General features: G+C 39.3%; 1 long non-coding RNA gene across 1 annotated transcript; it reads right to left on the reverse strand.

The window, feature by feature from the left end:
- Positions 1-5,882: 5,882 nt before the first annotated feature.
- Positions 5,883-21,757, reverse strand: LOC307191252. The gene is made up of 4 exons (XR_013829667.1): positions 21,366-21,757; positions 16,576-16,657; positions 14,212-14,302; positions 5,883-7,082 (listed from the first exon to the last, which is right to left on the reverse strand). It is a non-coding gene; the product is annotated as an uncharacterized lncRNA (long non-coding RNA).
- Between the last annotated feature and the right edge of the window lie 887 nt (positions 21,758-22,644).

The following is a 22,644-nucleotide window of genomic DNA, read 5'->3' on the forward strand; positions in this document are numbered from 1 at the left end:
GACAAAGACATTGAGTGAAGTCTTTCACATCCTAGATTGTCCACGGTACAGCTCAGCTGGTCTCTGGGTTGGAAGGCCTGGGTCTACTTTGCTCGTCTGTTACAGGGGCAGGGACATGGTCCTTAGCATGTGGTCTGTGAAACAGAGGCAGCTGCGGGTAGAATTATAACACAAGCAGAACTGGCTTCAATTCTTCCTTCTTAGGTCTTTTCCTTCTTTTTCAGCTGTTCAAGGAACTTGCCTGCCCTCTGTCCCTGCCAGGACGATGTTACATCTGCCTGGATAAGTAGGTCACCATTGTATATCAGGAAAGGTCTTATCTGTAATCATCAGGAACCATATACGGCTAATTTGAGCAGAAAAGGAAACTTTTGGTAGTTTATGGTTAGGTCTCAGTAACTAGAAGCAGACTAAACAACCGAAAGCCAAGGCTATGCTATTGCAATTATAGGATCAGGCCAAAGTGATGTTATAAGTCCTAGCTGGCCTTGCTACCAAGCAGGAACAGGAAACAGGAGGTTGACCCAGCACTGCTGGCCTTGCTTCTTTACATCATTTATTTGTAATTCAAAATCCAAGAGAGGAGTGCAGTTGGCCAACCCGAGGTCGTCCGACTGTTTTCCATCTGTAAGGGAGACTGAGCATGTGAGTAAACAGTGTATCTGACATGTTCAGCTTGTATAACGAGAGGAAGGCTCTGTTTCTCATCAAGACCCACAAAGTGGAAAATTCCCCAAAGAGGAAGGAATTTCAGATCAGATGCTTGAAAAGTTAAAAACAACAACAACAAACAAATGCAGATGTGGAATTAAAGACATGGAGTAATTAAGAACCTATATGTGGAGTGATTCAGACCTGAGTTCATACCTGGAGCAAGCTACTCAATCTTGCTGAGCTTCAATTTTCTTTAAAGGAAACAACGTGGAAGATGATATCCACATGTAACTTGTGGTACACATGAAGGAGGGTAGTACAGTATATGATGCCTGGCACATCCTATGCATTTTCTAAAACTACTAGTAGTACTATTATTATTGTTACTTATTATACAATTTATTGTAGAAATTAACAGGGGGAGTATTAATAAATGTTAATACAGTGCTAAGTGTCACATTTATGATCTCAACTAATTATTTGTTGATTCAACAAACATTCCACATATCAGAAAATAACCTGTTAGTGTGTATATATATATATATATATATATATATATATATATTTTTTTTTTTTTTACAGAAGAAAAGAAACCCTGAGGCTTAGAAAGTGTAAACAATGTACCAAAAGTCACTCATTTAAGAGGTAATGGAATATTATTCAGCCTTAAAAAATGAAGGAGATCCTTTCATTTGTGACAATATAGATGAAACAGGAGTGCATTATGCTGATGAAATAAGCCAGACAAGATAAATACGAATGATATCATTTATATATGGCATCTAAAAAGAAAAAAAGCCACACTTATAGAAAGAGAGAGTAGAAAACTGGTTGCCAGGGGCTGGGGTGTGGGTGGGGAAAAGAGGGGAAGATTGGTAAAAGGGTACAAACTTTCAGCTGCAGGATGAATAAGGTCTGAGGATCTACTGTATAACATAGTTACTACAGTCAATAATACTGTATTGTATAACTAACATTTTCTGAGAGAATAGAACTTAAGTGTTCTCACCACAAAAAGAAAAAAAGGTGTCATGAGCTGTTAGATGTATTAATTAATGTGATGGGAAGGATCCTTTTGCAACGCATATGTATATCAAATCATCATGATATACTCTTTGACTATCTTACAATTTTGTCAATTATACCTCAATAAAACAAAAAAAAGAGGTAATAAAGGCGAGATTCCAATCCAGGATTATCTAGCTCAAAAAACTACACTCTTAACCATTACAATATAGTATCCATCCATATGTTGTAACTGTAAAATGCTTAACACAAAGGAAACGTTAAATAAATGGTATTTATTCTAACTCTAATGCTTACTAGATATTAGTTATGTGGTATGCTTTACTTCTAACTACAAGGGTATAAGGTGCAAATTCTTGCTACAGAACATAAAAGCCCCTGTGGTACCCTGTAGGATAAACACAGTACCTGTAAATCTCTCATCTCTCAACCCAGAGTCTCCTCAAGTTGGAGGTCTTTACCCCCTTTATAATGTGGGAATAATGCCTTTCCCACATTTGCACTGGGCATGAAAATCCATACTTCCAGGTGTATACTGAACCTCCACTTAGCTCCTCGTCACCTTGGAATCACCAGACCAAAGATCATTTATTCCATTAATATAAATGATCTAGGGATAGAAGTACAGAATATACAGAGAGTGTTGGAGGAATCCAAACAACAAGTCCTCCACTCTCAAAACAAATTTTAGAGTTCCAAAAGTAAAGAGCAATGTTTGGAAATAAAACTAAAAATGAAACTAACATCTACAACTAGCCAAGTATTTATTATGGGCCAGGCTACTTACTAGGCACTTGATAAACATTACAGCTCATCTTCCTGCAGTCCTTCAAAGCATATAATATTGTTTCTACTTCATAGAGAAGAAAATTGTATCTAAGCAGGTTAGTGATTAGCCCAAGACCACAGGGCTAGGCTCTAAGAAAAGAAGGCCAAGTTTCAGTGGTCAAGATGGTGATGGATGTTATAACTAGAAGATTATGGCTAATCAAATAAAAATATTCAAAACGGTCCTAATGTATTATTAGGATTTCTTTAGAATAACTTGGGTCCCTTAGTGAATACAGTAGTGGTAGGCACTATAGTCTCTTTAATTTGCTAATCATACAAATCTACTTTAATATTCTTGGTGACAAGGAGCTAACTACTGATAAGACAGCTTCTTCAGTTTTGGGGCTACTCCAGGGTGAAATGCCGGAACGTCTTACTGTCTGCAATGTTATCTAGTTCCAGGGGGGAATAAAGCAGAACAAGTAGCCACTGTTCTTGACAAATGGATACAGTTTCAGTTTTTCAAAATATGAGTGTCAGATTCATTCACTGTATCAGATAGATCTGTCAAATGGCTTTGCCCATTTACTAATGGATGGCACACTGCAGACACACGTTGGGTCAAAGGACTCAATGTCACCTCATTGATACTGTCATCAGTATAATTTGTATTGGCATTTTGTCTCACCCTGACTTTAAGGACTATGTGAGGAGATCCAAGTCTCCAGACCATGGACTGATCACCTCTCCTTGACACAGTATTCTCTGCTCATTTCCAGAGGGGACCAAGGATGAGATCTTGTACCTCTGAGTCTATTCACCCTACCTGGCAACACATACTAGCTGGGCTGATTGGATCAAGCAGGAGCCCCAGAGTTTAAATTTCCAGCTGCATTGGAGGAAACAGAGGCTATGCCCCAATCCCATAACCCCTCACTTCTTACTGCTAGCCTATCCTAGGCTGTTCTTGCTGATAGGAGTATTTCATGCTAAAAATTAATTTTGCTTACCTGATGGCAGTCACACAACCTCAAATGCCATTTTTATAAATAAGGCAACCACCAATGGAGTGTGATTTAGGGTTTTTTCTTCTGTAGACCCTGCCTACCCTATAAAATCTCCCATTACTGCATCATGGAGACTACAATCCCTTTCCGAGGGAATAGATTCTTTCCAACCATAAGATGAAATAAGAACTTACATTTCCATACTGCCCAAAAGGAAATAAATTGATTACAAAATGCAGGAGAATGACTGATTTTCCACATTTGTTGTGTTCATTAAAGGGTTTTTGAATAGACTTGACAGTATTAAAAAAGTTCAACACACACAAAATAAAAATTAATAAATGAAGAGAAAAAAATTGCATTTACAACAAACAAAATAAACACATTGATATATAAAAGGTTCTTATACATCGATGAAAAATGGATGCCATAAAGTCACAAACTAAAAAGTATTCACAGCCAATAAAGATATGAAAATATGTTCAACCTTGCTATTATTAATCAAAGAAATACAAATAAAATAATTCAGGTGTCATGTTTTACTGACTAGAATGACAAAGTTTTAAAAAACTTGATAATACTGGTATTGATACTGATAATACTGGTACTGATGAGTGTGTGTAAGAAACCACACTGGATGTTAAATTCTTGGTAGAAATAAAAAGCACGGTAACCTTTCTGGAAGACAATATGTCAGTATGTACCAGAACTGACAACCAGCCATTCAAGTTCTAGAAGTCCACTCTAAGGAAATAAACAAATGCTCAAAGACATATGAACAAGGATGCTTGTCTCATTGTTTAGCAAAGCAAAACAGGAATAATCTAAATGTTGAACAGTAGGGACTGGTTAAATAAATAATAGAATGCTGTTCAACCATGAAAAATGATGCTGCAGATTTTTATTAGGTGATGAGTAATCATACTTATATTACTAAATAAAAATCTTATAGAACTGTATTGTAGTTTGATATAATAATTAAAGGTATTTTACACTTGCATTGTATTTATATGCACCCCGTCACAAAAAAGTTTCAAAAGATACCCTCAAAAATGTTACAGAGATGATTTATCAGAAATGGGATTTTGAGTTATTTTTCCTTTTTTCTTTAAATCCTTTCCATTTTGGAGTTTCTGCAATGAGCCTGTATTATTTTTACAATTAAAAATATTTAAATTTACAACAAAAGGATCTAAATTCACCAATTTTCCATTTATTTTCCACCCTGGCTCAGGGTATTTGTGTAAAAAAAAAAAAATCAGCTTATTTTCTCTTTTGTATCAATCTAAATTTACTTTTCATAAGTTAACTATTTTAGTCTGGCAAAAGTTTCACACAGGAAAATTGTTAAGGTCTGAGTATTCTATTACCTTTAAAAGCACTGGAAACTTTGAAATTATTTCTTTCAGAATTTTCATATAATACTGAAAGGCGGGGGGGGAGGTAGCAAAATGAAGGGAAATAGATAGTAGTAGTCAACTTCAATTAAGAAAAAGCAACAAGAGGCATTTTGTACTCTTTTGATACGGCAGAAGCCCCATGTGTCAACTCTTGCTAAAAAATGTATATATACACACACATATATATGTTTGTGTGTAGTATATGTATATGTGACACACACACATAATTAATCCACAGTCTTAGGCTAATCACTCATTGTGGCAGAAACAACGAGCTGTTGACTACACTTTAATTAGCTCCTCCAGCCTGTAGAGGCATCACTAGGACCAAGATAGGAACAACATTCTCCATCTCCGCTTGCATCTGGGTATGGTTCTATTCCAAAGAATGTGACCAGAGGTGACCTGAAGAGTTTATTTCTGAAGGATAACGAGTTGATAATTGTAGCTTGCAGCTTCCTCTCTCCTTTCCTTTTTAGGACAAACGTAGAGCCACTGGATGAAGGTGGTGGGTCCCTGAATAACTGAGCAGAAAACTGACCCTCAGACCACCAAAGTCCATACTACACTCCTGAGTGAGTGAGAAATGAACCGTCCATGTGTTGCTCCACTGAGGTTTAAGGTTTATTATTTAGTGTTTAACTAATGCATTTTTTCTTTAAACCTCAGTTGCCTTCTCTGTAAAATAAAGTATTTGAAAAGGACCAACTGTAAGTTTTTTCCATTGCTTATGTTTTTATCTTAGTTTTTAATTCTCAGAAACATTGCGCGCATTTTAAGTTAGTAAGTCTACTTTTTTCCCCACAAAGACGGGTTCTTCAAGGTATGGAGAAGTCATAGCAGACTGTTGCTTCAGTTTAAGATACACATTCACATATGAGATGAGAAGGGTGAGGACCCAGAGAAACGCCTTTGACAGAGGGGAGTGAGAGCATACTGAAGAATGTTTAGTAATAAAGAATTCAGATGGGAGAAGCGGATGTGTTACATCTAACAGATTTGCTCAAAGGAATTCTGGAAAGGCAAATATGTGAAAATGTATAGCAAAGACATGAAATGCCTTTTGGTCCCTAAATGGATTTCATTTCAAAGACGTGCATATTGCAAATACATGTACCATAACACTTCTCTGTCCACTTCTAGAATTTTCTAAAGCCTGACAGAACATCTGCAGAGAGAGATGTCATTCCAAGATAATCGACTGCAAGTTACTAAATTAAGATAAAAATGTCCTTAACCTTGAACAGTTTTTAAAGAGATTTTAGAAAAAAGGAGCCCTCCAGGGGGTTGTATAACTATATAATTGTACCCTTTCTAAAAGGCTATTTACAGATACATAATGTTTCCCCTTCATTCTTTAAAGTAAAATATAGGATAAAAAAATAGTTTGGGGATAATATTTGTTTGGGACAGCAGGCACTGTTAATCAGTACCACTCTCTCCTTATTCCTTACTATCAGAGCCCTGGTTTAGGAGACCCCATTATCCTTAAGGCTAAGATGGCCAGTTTAAAATCCGAGCTGATGAGATCTAAGTGCAAGTCTGCTGACCATCTGTGGTAAAAAATTTGCTCTCTGATTTACACACTGCCTTTTTTTTCTTACTTAATTTCTTTTTTTTTTTCCCTTTTCTTTCTTCCTGCCCAAATTGCTGGAACACTATTGGAGATTCTGGGGTCACTTTGAAGCTATGTGGACGTGCTAGAGATGTGGAAGCTGGAAGAGCTAAGCAACGCAGTCCCCTGGTGATGCCCTTCAGCTGCTGGACTAACGCTAGAGCGACTAACTCCAAACTTCCTGCTACCCGTGGAAAGTAAGGTAAATCACTCATTCACTTTCTGTTACCTACTAACTGATCCAGAACTCTAACCTCAGGGTTCTAGAACCCTTCTCAGTATCCCATAGTCATACTCATGTTCCAGACTCCTGATCATCAGACTTGCTTATAGTAGATGTATGGGGAGGGTGGGCTCTTCTGGAAGCCCTGATACTTCCTCCCCTACCCCCACCACACACAAATAATGATCTTTATGTCCACTCATCCTTTTATCTACACTCAGAGGCCAGGGCCCCCAGGAAGGCTTCACTGACAACCCTTTACTCCTCTCTACATGCAGAAAGGGTAGAGGTGTGGGCTCTGGAATCAGACTTCCTAGACTTGAATTCTTAATCTGTTACTTACCAGTTTAGGACGTGGGCAAAGTAGTTACCTTCTCTGGACACCCCTGTAAAAGAGGAACACTAAGTAGCACCTATGTACCTTACTGAAAGGATTAAATGAGCAAATGCAGGTAAAGTTCTTATAATTTTTTCTTGGGTCAACCAATTCTAGCTGCTATTGTTACCTTTGGCTAATTTAGGGCAGAGTCCCTTTGCCCTCCTTTGGTTCTCTGGGCCCGTCTCGTTCACAACACACACAATCGCATACTGCAGAGTTTTGAAAGGTGGTTCTCAAAATGTGGTCCCTGGGCCAGCAATATCAGCCACACCTGGGAACTGGTTAGAACTCTGGCACTGGAGCCCAGCAATCTGTGTTTTAACAATATTCTCAGGCAAATCTGATGCACACTAAAGGTTGACGACAACTGAGAACATCTGTCTCAGACTCTCCTGGAGGCATTCACCAAAAATAGAGTTACAGGACCTTACACCTGACCAGCTGGAGAAGGGGTCTAGTAATTGCCCTGGTTATCATGCTTGTCATGATTTTTCAGCTCATAAATGTTTGAGAATCACTGCCATTTTGAACGTGTGTTTCACTTGTCTGCTTTTCCAGTGGACTTTACTTCCTTGCAAGGAAGGTTTGTGAAGATTTGTTGTTGTTGTGTGCATTATTAGTTTTATTATGCTAATTCTAGAATCTCTGGTGCATAGTGCAATCTCAGGCAGGAAGTAGTGGCTCATTAAAACAGGTATCCCAAAAGTCTTAGTAGAACTTCAAGATTAATTCCTTCAGGAAGAGGTAAAATTGTCATTATATGCAGATGATATGATACTACATATAGAAAACCCTAAAGACTCTACATGAAAACTACTACAACTGATAAACGAATTCAGCAACGTAGCAGAATACAAGATTAACATACAGAAATTGGTTGCATTTCTTTATACCAACAATGAAATATCGGAAAGGGAATGTAAAAAAACAATGCCTTTTAAAATCACAACCCCAAAAATAAAATACTTAGGAATAAACCTCACCAAGAAGGCAAAAGACTTATATGCTGAGAACTGTAAAACATTAATAAAGGAAAATGAAGATGATTCAAAGAAATGGAAAGACATCTCATGTTCTTGGGTTGGAGGAATTAACATTGTTAAAATGCTCACACTACCCAAAGCAATCTACAGATTGAATGCGATCCCTGTCAAATTACCCATGACATTTTTCACACAATTAGAACAAATAATCCTAAAATTCATACAGAACCATAAAAGACCCAGAATTGCCAAAGCAATCCTGAAGAAAAAGAACAACGTTGGAGGCATAGCCACCCCAGACTCAGACAGTACTCCAAAGTCACAGTAATCAAAACAGCGTGGTATTGACACAAAAACAGACATATGGATCAATGGAACAGAATACAGAGCCCAGAAATAAACCCACACACCTCAGTTAATCTTTGACAATTAATCTTTGACAAAGGAGGCAATAATATATAATGGGAACGAGACAGTCTCTTCCACAAGTGGTGTTGGTAAAGTTGGACAGCCTTATATAAACCAGTGAAGTTAGAACACATCCTTTCACCATACACGAAAATAAACTCAAAATGTCTTAAAGACTTAAACATAAGACATGACACCATAAAACTTCTAGAAGAGAACACAGGCAAAATATTCTCTGACATAAATCATACCAATGTTTTCTTAGGTCAGTCTCCCAAGACAATAGAAATAAAAATGAAAATAAACAAAGGGGACCGAATCAAACTTACAAGCTTTTACACAGCAAAGGAAACCATAAACAAAATGAAAAGACAACCTACAGAATGGGAGAAAATATTTGCAAATGATGCGACCAGCAAGGGCTTAATTTCCAAAATATACAAACAGCTCATACAACTTGATGACAATAAAAGCAAACAACCCAATAAAAAAAATAGGCAGAAGACTTAAACAGACATTTCTCCAAAGAAGAAATACAGATGGCCAATAGGCACATGAAAAGATGCTCAACACTGCCAATTATTAAAGAAATGCAAATCAAAACTACCATGAGGTACCACCTCACACCAGTCAGAATGGCCATCATTAAAAAGTCTACAAATAACATATGCTGGAGAGGGTGTGGAGAAAAGGGAACCCTCCTACAACACTGTTGGTGGGAATGTAAGTTGGTGCAGCCACTGTGGAAAACAGTATGGAGGTTCCTCAGAAAACTAAAAACAGACCTACCATATGATCCAGCAATCCCACTCCTGGGCATATATCCAGACCAAACTATAATTCAAAAAGACACATTCACCCTGATCTTCACAGCAGCAATATTCACAATAGCCAAGACATGGAAACAACCTAAATGTCCATCAACAGATGAATGGATAAAGACGATGTGGTACATATATACAATGAAATACTACTCAGCCATAAAAAAAAAAGAATGAAATAATGCCATTTGCAGCAGCAACATGGATGCAACTAGAGATTATCATACTAAGCAAAGTAAGTCAGAAAGAGAAAGACAAATACCATGATACCACTTATATGTGGAATCTAAAATATGACACAAATCAACCTATCTATGAACCAGAAACAGAATCAGAGACATAGAGAATAGACTGGTGGCTGCCAAGGGGGAAGCAGGTGGGAGAGGGATGAACTGGGAGTTTGGGATTAGCAGATGCAAACTGGTATATATAGATTGGCTAAACAACAAGGTCCTACTATATAGCACAGGGAACTATATTCAATATCCTGTGATAAACCATAATGGAAAAGAATATGAAAAAGAATGTATATACCTATGTATAACAGAGTCACTGTGCTGTACAGCAGTAATTAACACAACGCTGTAAACCAAGTATACGTCAATAAAAAATAAGTTAACTAAATTTTTAAAAAGATTAATTCCTTCAGAAGAACAAGTACTACACATTCACCAAAAAAGCACCCTTTGAAAGTTTAAATTTTTGAATTTCTTTGCCACTTCCTTAGTTTTGATCATCTTGGACAATATATTTTTAATATTGACTTTTAAAAAGAATTGTGTTTCAGTGTTTGCTATCCTTAGAGAGACAGAAACAGATAAGTACAACTAAATACTTATTTTTCAAAAGTCTCAAAAGTATAAGGGAAATGAAAGTAATTATATCTTCAAATGATTTTGGGGTATGTTTCTAATTTCATACTTCTGATGCGATTCAAGATTAAAACTGTATTAAGACATTTGAGACATGCTGCATTGGTATTAAATGAATTTAATTTTGTGTAAAGTGGTAGAAATATTTTCTTCAGCAAACATACCTGCAGATATAAAATCACAACCATAGATCTACAAAACTATTGAATGAAATCTGATTGGTTATTTCCCTGCAGTATGGATCTGCTAATAATTTAATTTACTACTTGCTAACAGAAGCCAAAATTTAAATATACATATATATATGTGTGTGTATATTTATATATATTTATATACATATATGTGTGTATATTTATATTTATATACAAATATATGTACATATATATCTTCAATTTTAAATCATTCATATATATGAACAAATATACATACACATATATAACAATTGTTCATATATATATATATATATATATAAATAAACAATTTAAATTAAAGAAAGTACATCTGGTGGCCTATTTTTTCCCCCCGATTTCTAAAGAACACCATATTCTATTCTAGGCAGTGGAATGTCAATCCACCTTAAGGGTTGTTCAATGAGCATATCTGAGAAACCACTGGTTTAGCCAATGATGTACTTATTGAGGGAGGCCCTAGTGCCACTGTCAAGAGCTTATCCACAGGATAGGTAAGAAGGTACTTGTTTGGTTTGTGAAAAGGAGTAGTGAGGAACGGCAGGTAGCTGCAGGCTGATGACACATCATGTCCATATATATGTAGAACCAACACGCCCATAATTGCGCCCATTTTCCGTACCCAAATCCAAAGCCTTTATATCATTAATCCCAGGCAAAAATGGTAAGATTCATGTGTGTTACTATCCCACGGCTTCAAGATGCCTATAAACTCATATGAGTATGTCTTAGTTTTATCAGTGGAGGACAAACCAGGCTTCTATCACCAAGCCCCATTCCATAACAGGCAAACCAGTCCAAGACTTCTCTGAGTGCTGCAGGAGAGTCTATGGAAGGGGCACTCGCTCCACTGTGATGCCTAAAATGCCTTTGCACAGAGCAAACATTCAATACATGCTGAGTGAATGAATGAGTGAACTGGTGTCATAAAACAGGCTTATTTCAGGGAAATTCCATTCAACAGGCTGGCATTCCTTCCTACCCATCTTAATTGTTAAGCTTGCAATCAGACAAAAATTTAATTATAAAACGTTACAGCTGAGGAAATTTTAGAAACTATCTACTCTCCAGAGGTATACAACTTTAATTTAGTGGTAAAAATCACTAGGAGTGATTTAGGAGTCTATCAGACCTGAGTCCAAATTCCACATCTACCATATTTTCATGAGCAAATAACTACTTCTGAGGCTCTGTTCCATGTATGCATTATGGGATATCATAATAATACATACATTAATTGTATGACTATCAGGGGATGAAATGACACAATCCATTTGCCATGGTCGGCTAAGTAATTTACACCAAGTAAGCACTCAAGACATTAGCCAATATTAATAGCGGAGAGATGAAAACAAAACTCTGGGACTGATGCCTACCCTAGTGGCCCCAGTGGTCGTAATGATTTTCTTCCATTCAGCCTGCTCTCTTCTCACTAAGACTAAGGAAGAGAAGATGAACAAATTAGGAATAACAATTTGAAAATGGTTTTATACTCCCTGAATGAATGGAATTATAATAAAATGATTCATGAGTTCTGCAGAAATATGATGAGACTTTAGATCTTTATGTTAGTTCTCTACAAAACCAATTTATGGCCCTAAGATGTACCTTCCCACCCAGCCCCATCCTTACCAGGATCAAATATCATTGTAAATGGAAAAGTCAACAACACATAATCAACAAGCTAAGTTACGAGCCAGTGAAGTCTCGGAGCTTTGATAGAGAAAATTCAGATTTATCATTATATGTAAAAATAAGACGATATGAAGAACTCAGTCTAAAAAATATTACCTGGAGATCTATAATCTCTATAATAGTGCTATAAAAAGTAAACAGCTAGAAATCTATTTAGATGGTTTTCCTTATAAGAAAGCACTTTCTGTATAACTTTTAATGTACTATTGATGAGAACAATTCAACGAAATTCAAATAAATATCTGCAGATGTCCTACAAGAAGAAAAGAACAGAGTTAGATGTGACAGGGGATAACTGAACTTCAGGATGAGTAAGACCCTATACTTGACCTCAATAAATTAACATGAAATACAGTGGATGAGTCATGTACAGAATGTCAGAATTCTAAAACGCCAAGCTAAGTACCAAAAGGAACATGTGGGGACTCTTAAGAAGGAAGTAAAATATTGGTTAGTTGATTACGAAAAGGCAGAAGGGAGTAGGTTCCCTTTGGCTGCTCTTTGAAGAGATCACTTCCTTTCCCCCCTAGTCCTGAGGCTAGGATGGCATGGGCAATAGAGGAATGTGGGGACTGAGAATCATTTCTACTCTCACCAGAGCGGCTGGAAGCAGATTTTCTTACCAGGATGTAGTAGTAGGCTAATATTTAAGGGTTCTTGAAGTCAGAGAGAAGGGTTTGAATACTCCGGCTCCATCTCTTGCTGTGGGTCAAGTTTCTTACCTTTCCAACACCTCAGCGTCTTTATCTGAAAATTGGGGACGATGATAATGTCTCCCACCTGAGTGTGAGAACTACATGATATAGTGCATACGCAGGGCTAAATTTGGTGCCTGGCACACAGAAAGTGCTCAGTACAGCAGGCGAGTGTAGTGACAATAAAGGCAAAGATGACGGGGGTAGTGCTGGTGTTGCTTCTGCCCCCAGAACAGACTCTGACTGCGAGAGAGTTAAAGCACCTTTGGGTTCATGGGGGTTTATATATAAGCAACGGTTGATCAATGTGAGCTGGTTGTCCAAACGATTATGTGCAATCTAAGAAAAAAATGGGCCTCAGATTTGCTCAGCTACTTAATAATATTAGCAGTGGTAGTAGTCAAAGAAGCTATATTTTATTAAGTGTTTATATGCCAAACAACGTGCTGAACGCTTTAAAAGGATTTACTCACTTATTACAACGAGGCTATACGCTAGGTCCTGATAATGTTATTCGTCTCTTTCAGATGTTGACTGAGCCTCAGACGGGTTACAAAAGCACCTAAGATCCCGTTGTCAGTACATGACGGAAATGAGTTCAAATCCAGCCTGTCTGACTTGTTCTTAATCACTAAGGTATGAAATTAAGCATGTTGCCCTTTGCCTGATTCTCCTTCTGAGGCCTGAATATTTCACTTAGCTCTCTGAGTGCAGAAGAGAGAAAATTCTCTCTCCTTGACCCAACTTGGCATCAATATCCAACTCCCCTTCTCAAAATGGGTTGCTTCAACGAGCAGCAATGAATGCCGGGTCGTGGACCAGTCACCTTGATGACTAAGAGTCAGACACTAGGGAAAGAAAATGCTCTGTGACAAACCTACCCTTGTACAGAAACAAGACAGAAATGGGGGGACAGGGCAGAAGATAATGGAATAAGGAATAGGAAAAATAGCACCTGGCATCGTGATAGTAATAATAATAATAGTAGTAGTAGTAGTAGTAATAGTAATAATAATAGACTTTACAATGCTCTAGGCATTGTATTAAGTGCTTGGTGTAAGTGACTTCATTTTAACATTGAAAACAAGTCTATGAGGATGAAATATTATTAACATCATTTTATAGGCAGGAGTATTGAGGTTCAGGTAATCAGGTAAATTGCCCAAGCTCATATGGTTAGCAAGTGGAAAGCAGAGATTTGAACCAGCACCTACACTCCTAACCATTATGCTATAACCATTATGCTGAAGACATAAGAATTCCAATGGTCTTTCCCCATAACCCACTCCTGCACTCCAGACTTAAATAGTCCAAGATCAAGAGAGAGCAAACTTGGAGTTGCCACTCTTCAGTGAGTGTCAATCATTTCAAAACAGTGTATTTGCTAACAAGATGCAGTTCCTGTGATAATCTTCTCAACCAGGTATCAAGAAACAGGAAGCAAAGATTCAAGTAACAGTATGTTCCTACTTACGAGGAAGGTGGGACAGCATAGTTGACACTGGGCTTAACTGTTCTGGAAAACGTGGTCCCAGTAGGCATACACACTGGTACATTTTCCCCACCTACCAAATACAAAAGAAGTATTTCATTTCCATGTTGCTCTTCAAGTTCCACCTCATTCGTGCCTGTCATTCATCCTCTGGCCTCTTCCTGTCTCCATTTCTGTACAGAAAGGTGCCGAGTCTCTGCTCTCAGATACAAACAGGGTGTGTTAGGAGAGGGAGCCATGGTACCTCAATGTCTTTTTTTTTTTTCATCTTAATTCTATTATGCCAACTCCACTGAACTTAATTAGAGTGAATACAGAATTACACAATTACCCTCTGTTCTATTCTTCAGATGTTACATTTTGATAAAATTTACGACATGCTGCTCTCCCCTTGAACACCAGATGAACACTAGAAATGGATGTGTGTTGACATAAAATCTGTTATAATTACAATTAAAGTATAGCTTACATAATGATAGTGTTAACATAAAATTATAGATGTGTAGAGACAACGTGGTCCTGCATTTTTTAGTATAAGTACATGCTTAGACCAATATCTGTTAGCGGAATGAAGATGGAAGAGAATTTTGGTTAAGCCACAAAGGCTGTTTAAGGACTTGCAGATAGCTAAGGGGAACTCAAAGACCAGTAAGATAATATTTCCCCTGCCATGTTTTCAATTGCAAAGTGAAGGGAAGATGTGAAAGTAAGTACCCCTATGGAAATTACAAGACAAGTACATTTTTTTCCTTGAATACCTGGGTAAATGCTTAAATTCTAATGTATATCAGTGATGCAAATTTTCAACTGAGTTTGATAAATCATAAAATAATAATTATACATATATGTATATAAAACTGCATGGAACTAGACAGTTCAGAATTACTTCTAATTAAAGAGGTACCCTATAACAACTAACTTAAACCTTACAAAATATGGTTCCAAGTACCCTATCAGAGTGAAAAGTAGGAGATTGAAAGGTTTATTGTAAATGTTTGTAGTCATGGTGTCTTAACTAAAACTACCGTGTCACAAATACTATTAAAATAATTATGACATTTTATTCACTTTTACTGCAAACAACAAAACAAACTAGGTATTTTTTCATTTCAGGTAATTATTTTAGCTAACAGTTATTAAATGTTTTGAGAAGACAGAGTGCTAATTGCATTACTTCATTTTATCTTTAAAATAGCGCTTCCATGTAATTATTCTTAATATCTCCATTGTATTAAAGTGTATCTCTAGTTTAGACCTTTCTTCAGAACTGCAGACTTGTGTATCCAACTGTGTACTCAGCATCTCTACTTGGACGTCACAAAAATGTCTCAAATCTTATACCTCCAAAACTGGTCTTTAATCCCCCAAACATGCTCTACCCCAAACTTTTTCCATCTTAGGTGACAGTAACCACACCTTTCCAGTTCCCCAGGCCCTAAATCTCGAATTCACCCTTGACCCCCTCTTCCTTTCCATTCTTGCATTCAATCTACCACGAAATGCTGTCACAACCTTCCCAATGTGCCACTTCTGAGAATTACCAGCCGCTAGCAGCCTGGTGCAGGCCACCAACATAGACCTCGAGGATCCTGTAGTCGCCTCCCGAGATTCTCCCTGACTCCACTCTCTCCCCACATCCTCAAGACCACAGATAGAGTTATGCTTTTCAAACAAGAGACAGTTCATGCCACACCTCGGCTGAAATCCTGCCCCTGGCTGCCTACATTTAGAGTAAAAGACACAATGCATGTGATGGCCTCCCAGGACTTATCGAATCCATCCCATCACACATCCGACCTACAGCCCTCCTGCTGTCTCTTCCTCCCCACTGACTAAGTCAGCCAGGGTGGCCTCCTTGATATTCCTCCAAGCTGCCCGGCATATTTCTGCCTTAGAGTTTTGGGACTGGTTATTCTTGTTCCCAGGGAGTGGTCTCCCCCTCATACATTCTGACAACTCCCTCACTTCAAGTCTTTGCTCAAATGTCAACTTATAAAATCCACCCTGACTACCCTATTTAAAATCAGAACCTACCGGGCTTCCCTGGTGGCACAGTGGTTGAGAATCTGCCTGCCAATGCAGTGGACACAGGTTCGAGCCCTGGTCTGGGAAGATCCCACATGCCATGGAGCAGCTAGGCCCGTAAGCCACAACTACTGAGCCTGCGCGTCTGGAGCCTGTGCTCCCAACAAGAGAGGCCGCGATAGTGAGAGGCCCACGCACCGCGATGAAGAGTGGCCCCCGCTTGCCGCAACTAGAGAAAGCCCTTGCACAGAAACGAAGACCCAACACAGCCAAAAATAAATAAATAAATAAATTTGGGGAAAAAAAAAAATCAGAACCTACCTGTACACTCCTCCAGCACTCCCAACCCAAGCCTCTTCAGTGAGCTTCACATCCTTTTCCTTATCCCGTAGCGCCCATCAACCTGTGACAAAGCATAGAATTTATTTATAACATCCGTTTCCACACGAGAGTGTAAGGAGGGAGAAAGCATGCAAGAAGGAGCACGCAGGCAAAGGCTCTTGTCTAATTTATTCATTGATACGTCCAAGCATAGAGAACAGGAAGATGCTTGATAAATAGTCCTGAAAAAGATACAGATGAGGAAACTAGTAGTGAAGCTCAGAAAGTTTAAGCAACTTCCTCAAGGTTCTAGAGCTAGAAGAGGGTCACAGTAGAATTCATACTTGGGGATGTCTAACTTCAAACCTCTTAGCCTCTCTGCTATCTTTTTTTCTTTTTTCTTTGCGGTACGTGGGCCTCTCACTGTTGCGGCCTCTCCCGTTGCAGAGCACAGGCTCCGGACGCGCAGGCTCAGCAGCCATGGCTCACAGGCCCAGCCGCTCCGCAGCATGTGGGATCTTCCCCGACAGGGGCACGAACCTGTGTCCCCTGCATCGGCAGGCGGACTCTCAACCACTGCACCACCAGGGAAGCCCCTCTCTGCTATCTTAAGTCCATGCAATTCAGGATTTGTTTTAATCAGTGCCATGGAAATTCTCACTCCACTGAATAGGATCACTAAAGTGTTCTCTGTCTAGATTTATATATATATTTTCCATTTAAACAAAGGAAACAGAAGAGGGGAATTCATCATGGGTTATTGTGGTAATTTTACAGCAATTTTAGCAATAATGACATTTAAGTAATAGTGATATTTAATGATAGCATAATAATAATAAAATAATAGCTCTTTAATGTATTGAAGACGAATAGCATGCTAAACTCGGTGCTAAAATATTTCCATGTGTATTTTGTGCAAAATCCTTATGAATATTCTATCAGATGAGCTTTATGTGTAACTCCACCAGGCATACTTCTCTTATTCCGCTTTCAAAGATAAGGAAATTGATGAGAAGTGTGGTAACCGTTTGATCAAGATGAGACTGGTAATAAGTTGTGAGTATGAATTTAAATTCAGGTCTAACTCCAGAATTTGATTCTCACTCCATACATGAAAATTTTGATAATTCCTTTGATAAGAGTATGTTTTCTCCTGGAAAACATCCCCCATTATGTCTGCCTGTGCTCATACCTTCAGAACACAGTCAAGTTTAAAACATGATAAAAATGTTTAAACAGTGTGTTTTAATAAATGGAAATATCTTCATCTAAACAATAACACAAAAAGGCAGGCTGAGCCCTTTGAAGTGGCTTCGTTGCTATCCTCCATCCAGAACAAGAGAAGGAATCAACAGCTGCAGAGTAAAGAAAGCATGAAACCCAGAGATGGAGGATTCTGTAAATGACCAATTACAAGACTATTAAGCCACACTTTCATAGCAAGAGGCAAAATATCCCATTAAACTGAAAATTCTTCTACCCCTCACTCCAAGGCCCACACAAACATTAATGTTGCATTTATTAGGATGTATTTCCTGTGCTCTATCAACGTGACTTTCAGCAACTGTATTAATACAGTCCTTTCGCTTTGCACATATATCTGAATGATGGATTCCATTACTGGAGTTTTGTAGAAAGAGTGGAGTGAATGAAGTAAAGTTTGGGAAGAGCCATCATAATCCATAATGATGGGCACTGAATCAGGACAAGAAGAAACCTCTCTTCTCATTTATTTGAATGAAAATTCTACTATATATTTATTGCCTCTGTACAGGGCCATCTGTTGAATAATGGAAAAGAAGCATCTTTCATTTGGAGGTAGGATTTGTGTGCTCAAGTTTCGATGGGCCTGCAGAATTAATCTTGTTTTAGAAATGAAATAAAATGTAATTTCTTACTGTAAGTAGATGTAGTTAAGCAACTGGCAACTTTGATGTCTTTAAATCACTGCAGTTTCAGGGTAGGCAAATCTATAATTATTTCAAGCACTTCTTTATTGGTGCAACAACTGAGCAGTGTACATAGTGGTCAACAACCTGGGCATTGTCAGACGACTCTAAGTTTGAATCTAGACTTTGCCACTCACCAGCTATGTGACTTTCAGCTATGAGAAGCACTTTCTTCAGCTTTACACTGTGGATTATTATATGCCCTTTGCAGAACTACTGTAAGAACTAAATGTATATGGGCACAGTGGCTCATAGTAAGGGCTCAAATTAGTACTGTGGTCACTACTAGTAGTATTGAAAAGAAATTAGAACTTCTATTCTCATAAAGTGGGATATGTGTCCCTTTATCATTGTAATTTCATATCATTTTACTTTTGACCTTATAATTTAATACCTTGATCCAAGAAACATTTAGCAGTAAATATAATTGAAAGAAGATTACTTGTCAAACATGAAATACTGTAGTATCAAGTGTGCTGGCACAATACTCTTCTCAGATAATTAACCTGTAAAAATATGTTATTGTCTTCTTTTTTTTTTTTTTTTTTTGGCTGTACGTGGGCCTCTCACTGTTGTGGCCTCTCCCCTTGTGGAGCACAGGCTCCGGACGCACAGGCTCAGCGGCCATGGCTCACGGGCCCAGCCGCTCCGCGGCATGTGGGATCCTCCCGGACCAGGGCACGAACCCGTGTCCCCTGCATCGGCAGGCGAACTCTCAACCACTGCGCCACCAGGGAAGCCCTATTGTCTTCTTTTTAATTAAGCACATTGAACATATATATTTACTGTGCCAATTGGCGAAAGGTCCATTAATTAATCAGTCTAACTATATGTTGCATAAATGTCTTCTAAACATAATTGTATATGTATTTTATTTGTTGGGAAAATGTGTTTGAGATTGTTCTTTTCTGCCTATTTAAAGTAAAAGAAGGTGAGAAGTAGAGTTAGGCTTAATGTACTTTGTACTCCATTATGCCATGAAAATGCTTCTGTGCCCTGGAGACAACAACAAAAGATTTGCTTTAATGACAAGAATCAAGTATGTTCTAAAGCTTCCAGGTAGGAGGCGTACAGGTTGCGGTTTATATCAGAAGTATTTGCTCTCTCTCTCAACTGCGTCTAGATGGGAAAGATGTGGTCACAAATGCTTCAAGGTGATACAGTAAATGTTGGAAAGAGGGGGGTAGGAGGCAGAGTTTTGAATATCTCAAACCTGAGCTAGAAGGATTTTATTTAAAGAAAATAGCGGATATGATTTTTCACTTAAGGAATGCCACTCAGCAAACCTGACATTAATGTAGGAAATTAGCTCTTTTAGCTATGATGCTTTCAAATGCACATGGCTGAAAACAAGTTCAAAATAGTCAAAGGAAATTTAAAAACAAAAACCAAACAATAACAACAACCTCAACAAACAAGTACTAGAAATTCAGGGATGCAGCCATATTCAGATACAGTTGGATCTGGAAGTTCCAGAGTATCAGCAGGGTTCCAGCTCTCTCTCCATCGCTCAGCCCTGCTTACCTCCGCAAGACTTTATTTTACAGAAAGTCTCTTCTTGTGCTGGATGGTCACTGAGAGTCCCAGAGTCATATCTCCCCAGCTTAGAAATTCCAGAGAGAAAAGACAATTCTTCCATTTTTCTCTGAGAGAAAAGTCCTGGGGAGGAGTCTGATAGACTTAGCCAAGGTCAGATGCCTACCCATGAGCCAATCACCTGCTTTACTGGAGTTCAGTCCCTGGGCGACTCATCCCCGGGGCCAGTGAGGAGGCAGGATAGCATTATCTGGCCGTTCTCCAAGAAAAGCCTGCTGTTTTTGTAAGATGAAAAGGGAGAGGACATGGATAATGAAACCTGTATCTGCTTCTGTAAAATCCACAGAATCTTACTCCCTGCCCTGTGTCGATGACCATGCAGTAAGCTGACCCAGGAGGTCATTTTTCCCACAACAGTCTTTATATAAATGACTAAGGAACACACTGGTAAAAGAATATGGGAGAAAGTCTGAGTATGACAAGTCAGCTAGACTGATATTAACTAAAAAAGCTGTGTGAAAATATCCTTAAAAAGCTGGAAATACAATGTCATGGAGTTTGGATAAGAACAGGTTTTCTCCAAGCTGAACTATGACACAGAGATTAGAGACTTCTAGAAACTATACTTTTTCAAAGAAAAAACATCACATGAGAAAAATGAGGCCTAGAAAAATTAAATGACTTAAGCTAATTAATGGCAGGACTGAGACTAGAGTATACTTTGTGTAATTGGCTATGGTCTTTTTTTGTTTTGTTTTGTTATCACTTCAGAACGAGACAAACTTAAAAAAAGGAAACACAACCAAAACTCAGTGGCTGGAAAAGAGATGGATGTGAACGCCCACTTGTTTCTTACGTATAAAGTTACCCCTCGCAGTGTTTTGGAGGAGAAAACGCTGGCCCTTCCCAACGTTGGTTACATACACAAAGATTCCAAAGACAAGACAAGTGCTTTGCAAACAAAGTAACTAGAACCAGCTCAGGCTTCCCCGCGCCGGGTCCTACGTTCCACTGTCAGAACCACCCACTGTATCCCCCCGGGTAACAAGGTGATTCAGAAAACCTGGCGCCTTCAGAGAAGCGAGAATACTTAGCCGGGAAGACAGGAGGAAACCTGCTCAGCTTCTTGCTGGGGTCTGAAACGATCCCAAGAAAGTCCTTAAACCCCTCAGGTTTCCACAATCAAGCACCCTCGCCTCCAACCTGGGCCACCCCAGACCTGACTATCAGACGACAGAAGTCTGCGGTCGCACGGAGAGCTGACCACCCCACGAGAGGGACCTACGCGCGGCCGCGCCCACTCACCCGCCGCTCCCCGGGAAACGGGAGACCAGCCCCGGGTCCAAGTCCTGGGCGTGGCAGACTCGCCCCTCTCCGGGCCCGGCACCAGCCCACCTCGGCGCGGCCCGCCTAGGCGCCGCCATCTTGACCACAAAGGGGGCCTCGCGCCGGAGGCCCCTGAGCGGGCGCCCTGAGCGGAGCCGGAGCGCCGGGGAGCCTCAGGTCGGCGCCCTACGTCCCCCGCACGCTCGCTCCCTGTCCACGCGCGACGAGAGTCCCGCACGCAGCGCCCGACCCAGGCTTACGCGGAACCGGCGCCCCGCGCAGCCCGCACCGCGGCTCAGGCGGCGCCGAGGGCGGCCCGGGCGGAAGAGCGGGCGCGGGGCACGCGCTCGGTAACCTGGCAACGCGGAGCAACCCGGCGTCTCCGGCGAACCCCAGCCCTCCACCGCGAGGAAGCACGGAACCCCGCACCCGCCGCCCAGCCTGCGCCGCCCCTCGGTCGCTCCGCCCGCCGCTGCCCGCTGGCTATGGTCTTTTAAATCCATGATACAACGTCTATATGTAACAAATCTGTTAAACCCTAAATGTTTATGATAATTCAAGTAATCCATTATCTGAATTATTCTTGAGGATAAAACATCCAAAGACTTCTTAATTGTATGGGTATACATACATAATATACACGTGGAGGTAACTTCAAATGTAGAATGTGCCTGTCTCTATTCCTTCCCTCTCCGCTCTTTTAAAAAATGCCCCTTTAAAAATTGCCCACTCACCATCTGTTAGGTAAATTTGCTGAAACACAGTAAATGTGGAGACAGAAATTGTTATAGAGACTATTCCAAATGGCACTGACACCTGTATTTATGAAATTTTTAAAAGGGTAAGTTAGAGTTGTTTTTTTTTTTAAAAAAAATCCCACTATAGTAACACCACATCATCCTAGGTGCCCAGTTCTATCCAATTACATAAGATGGAGAAAGAGAGAGAGAAACAGAGAGAGAGAGAGAGGAGAAAGAGAAAGAAGGAAGAAAACCAAGTACTTATGTATAAAATGTTGCTCCCAAAGTTTGAGATTATACTCAAGCATCAATGAACAGAAGGAAAACACTTACAAGTTTACAAATGTATTTCATTTATGGTATGAGGGACACAGGTTTAGATTTGCAGCACGCTCCCACAAGGGTCAAATTGACCACTTTTTTCTATCTAGTTGCTCTTGAGAGAACGAAACAATTGAAACAGATGCCATTCAATTCCAAGTCTATAGCTTAGACCATGTCACTGCACATGAAATATT

Source organism: Stenella coeruleoalba, assembly GCF_951394435.1.
Source record: "Stenella coeruleoalba genome assembly, chromosome: 9".
Lineage (NCBI taxonomy): Eukaryota > Metazoa > Chordata > Mammalia > Artiodactyla > Delphinidae > Stenella > Stenella coeruleoalba.